At 43.9% G+C, this 3,999-nt stretch overlaps 2 protein-coding genes across 3 annotated transcripts in view; one reads left to right on the forward strand and one right to left on the reverse strand.

The window, feature by feature from the left end:
- The window catches only part of Cdc42se1 (CDC42 small effector 1), a gene marked incomplete at its 5' end in the record, with an annotated part of 31,784 nt that overhangs the window by 27,435 nt on the left and 350 nt on the right, over positions 1–3,999 (reverse strand). The gene's annotated exons all lie outside the window — the stretch shown is intronic.
- The window catches only part of Mllt11 (myeloid/lymphoid or mixed-lineage leukemia; translocated to, 11), an 11,067-nt gene continuing 7,280 nt past the window's right edge, over positions 213–3,999 (forward strand). For both annotated transcript variants that reach the window (XM_013015293.1, XM_013015292.1), the window contains exon 1: positions 213–409. The gene's annotated coding sequence lies outside the window, so the exon portion shown is untranslated. The remainder of the gene's footprint in view (positions 410–3,999) is intronic.

A 3,999-nucleotide genomic window follows, 5' to 3' on the forward strand; every position in this document is an offset into this window, starting at 1 on the left:
ATCCACAGATGTAAATCAGAGGACAATTAACTGTTCATTCATTGCACACCACACACACACACACACACACACACACACACACACACACACACACACACACACACACACAGACCAATAAGCCGGTGGAGATGCTTTCAGCGCCCCTCCCTCCCCAAAGTGTTCTGGAACCTATCATTTGAATTAGCCGAGTCAGGCTGGGAGCGGGCGGGGAGTCCTCCCGCCCTTCTTAGGAGGGGCTGCATTGCAGGGGGAGACGGAGCTGCAGACTCTGTCACTGAAGGGAGGAGCGAGGAGACAAAGCCGGCAAAGCCCCTACCAGCTTCCTCCTTCTCCAGCCCAGCGCCCGACCCCGGAGCCTCTGAGGCATCCTCTCCATCTTTGGAACTCGCTAGTAATTCATTGATAACAGGTAAATAAATTGAGGAAGGGGGATCTGACTGAAGACCCCCCAGATAAGATTGGGGTGGGGGAAGTGTTCAAGAAGAGAGAAGGGGGCGCTGTGAACAATAGTATTCACCGATTTAGATCTCTTGACTAAGATCTCTATCCATGCCTTGTTATCATGTACCTAGGCATTAATTTCTAGCAATTTTCAGGTGATTACATCCCGACACCTACCTCCTTATTTCAAGTATCCATTTTCCTATAATTTTTTGTCCTGTGTATTTAATTTCTTCACTCCAGTTATATCTTTCTTTTCAAGCTATAATTTTTTTTCCTGCCAGTTGCTTGTGGAATCTCTACTCCTATAATCTCTCTGACCTCTACTTCCCTATTTCTCCCCCCACCTCACCCAACAGTGTTCTATTTGTCTCTGAGAGAATTTGGGTGGGTGGGGTATGGGTTATTATTAAGAGTAATCCTGACCTTTATTTTTAATAGATCCTTCCCATCGCAAATTTTCCCAGGCAGTTTGAGGTAGGACAAGTGGGGATCTGTGTGTCAGAGAAAAGTCTCATCTTGTATTGAAATCAGTACAGCCGGAGGGTTTGCAGCTATGAAAAAAACTGGGGGAAGGTTGTGGCTAGTAGCAAAATCCAAGCTCAGAAGAGGCACGTGAGATCCGAGAGCTTCCATTTCTCTCCACCCTCGCGCCTATGGTGGCAGCATGACACAGCAAGGCTGTGTGCACTAGGCCTTGAAGGCCCACCAAGGATCTGGACAAAGGGTATTTGAGCATGTCTATATGGTTCAGAGAAAGTATGTCCTTTTAATATGTATATATGTATTAATAGCTCTTAAGAATAGACTGTTTAGAAATTACCTTTGTCTAAAATACCCCACTAAATTGAAGGATATTGGGAAGATTCATTGGGCATATATACCATGGAACAAGACACTGTCAAAGCTAATAGAAAGATGAGATCATGCATGGTGGAGAATATTGGGAAAGGGAAGCGAGCCAAAAAGGTTGCTTTTACAAAACTGGAGGACTTAGGGATTAATGTTTTCATTACTACTGTCTTTTTTAATAAATAACCTTTGGTATTTAAGCTTCAGTTTTCTGTGTTGTCTTACATTATATTCTTTTTGTTTGTTTTGTCGGTCGTGGGGCTTGAACTCTAGGCTTGGGCACTGTCCCTCAGCTCTGCAGCTCAAAGCAATTGCTCTACCACTTGAGCCACAGCGCCACTTCCTTACATTATAGTCTTAATTTTAATGCCACATATGCTTGGGTGTCTACCATGTATTCATTCCATGTCTCTGGGTCTATGACATAGCTAGAGATTTTAGTCTTTTTGCATTATGTTTCACAGAATTTCCTTTAGCCTTATTTAGTTTTTTTTTTTTTTATTCTTTTGAGATAGGAGCCCCTTATATAGCCACCCTGTTCTCTTAATTCATTATCCTCCTTCCTCAGGATTACAGGTGTGTGCCAGTTCACCTAGCTGTAAGCTTTTTTTTTTTTGGGTCCAGTCATGGGGCCTGAACTCTGGGCCTGGGCGCTGTCCCTCAGCACTTCAGCTCAAGGCTAGCACTCTTCCAGTTGAGCCACAGTGCCACTTCCGGCTTTTTATTCTTTTTGCTTATGTGGTGCTGAGGAATCGAACCCTGGGCCTCAAGCATGCAAGGCAGCACTTTACCACTGAGCCACCTTCCCAGCCCCCCCCCCTTTTTTTAAATTAAACTGCAAGATAGCTCTACCAGGGCTGGGAATGTGGCTTAGCAGTAAAGTGCTAGCCTAGTGTACATGAAGCCCTGGATTCAATTCCTCAGTACCACATAAACGGAAAAAGCTAGAAGTGGCACTGTGGCTCAAGGGTAGAGTGCTAGCCTTGACCAAAAAAAAGCTCAGAGACAGTAAGTACCCAGACCCAGATCAAGCCCCAGAACTGGCAAAAAAAAACAAAAACAAAAACCTCTACCAAATACTCAGACTGTTCAGACAATTTTTATATATATTATAATTTTAAGAACAGGAGTTTGTTGGGCTGGGAAGGTGGCTCAGTGGTAGAGTGCTTGCCTTGCATGCATGAGGCCCTGGGTTCGATTCCTCAACACCACATAAGCAAAAAGAAAAAAGCCAGAAGTGGCGCTGTGGCTCAAGTGGTAGAGTGCTAGCCTTGAGCTGAAGAGCTGAGGGACAGCACCCAGGTGCAGAGTTCAGGCCCCACAACTGGACCAAAAAAAAAAAAAAAGAAGAGGAGTTTGTTAAAAAGGTCTTTTCACTTTTCTCAAATTCTAGCTTAGTCTATACTGCCCTTCACATTTTCCCTACACAGGGATAATCATAAGTTTCGAGAATACAGATATAGGGTTATATAAAGCTGTATGCAATTGTATATAATACAAGCAGGACTATATTAAGACTTAAGAGCCCGGCTGGGCGCCAGTGGTTCACGCCTGTAATCCTAGCTACTTAGGAAGCTGAGATCTGAGGATTGCAGTTCAAAGCCAGCCCTGGCAGGAAAGACTTTTTTTTTTCTTTTTCTTTTTTGTCAATCATGCGGTGCGGCTTGAACTCTGGGCTTGAACTCTGGATAGGCTAGTGCTTTACCACTAGAGTCACAGTGCCACGTCAGGCTTTTTCTGCTTATGTGGTGCTGAGGAATCAAATCCAGGGCCTCATGTATGCGAGGTAAGCACTCTACCACTGAGCCACCTTCCCAGCCTGAGCTACCTTCCCAACCCCAGAAAGACTCATCTCCAATTAACCACCAGAAAACTGGAACTGGTTCTGTGGCTCAAGTGGTAGAGCACTGACTTGAGCTGAAGAGCTGAGGGACAGCGCCCAGGCCCAGAGTTCAAGCCCCACAAACAACAACAACAACAAAAGCCAGATAACTAGGGGAAAAAACAAATATAGTAAACAATCCCAATAGAATCCATAGCACTGTTTATTCCTAAAGCCTACTTTTTAGGATCTCTGTACTCCCAGTGCAAAATTGGCATTGGTTGATTAATAGGTATAACCTTTTTTTTTCTTTTTCTTTTTGCTCACTTTCTATGCTCATGTCTCTGCAGATTACTGTGGAGATGATCAGAGATGAGTGTCATGGGATGATCTCACCTTTCCAACCTACACCCCCATCCTGAATCACTTTCCTTTTAAGAGCTTGTCTGCTGAGTAATGATCAGTTCCCAGGGTTTATTTTGGAGTTTGAAACTATGTGTTGTTTTTTTTTTTAGACAAGGCTATGTAGCCCAACCTGGCTTTAAACATGCTCTTCTCACTTCAGCCTCCCTCCTGATTGCTGGGATTACAGGCTGTGTCACCATACCTAACTCAGCAAATCAGAATGTGGTTTTTGTTTTGTTTTTGTGCTGGTACTTGGGCTTGAACTCAGGGCCTGTCCCTTACCTCTCTCACTCAAGGCTAGTGTTATGCTAGTTTAGTCACAGCTCCACTTCCAGCTTTTTGGTGATTAACTGGAAATAAGCGTCTTAAGGACTTTACTGTCTGGGATAGCTATAAACCCTAATCCTCAAATCTTAGCCCTTTTGAGCAGCTAGGATTACAGTCTTGAACCACTAGCACCTGGTTTTTTTTTTTTTTTT

Source organism: Dipodomys ordii, unplaced genomic scaffold (assembly GCF_000151885.1).
Source record: "Dipodomys ordii isolate 6190 unplaced genomic scaffold, Dord_2.0 Scaffold26, whole genome shotgun sequence".
Lineage (NCBI taxonomy): Eukaryota > Metazoa > Chordata > Mammalia > Rodentia > Heteromyidae > Dipodomys > Dipodomys ordii.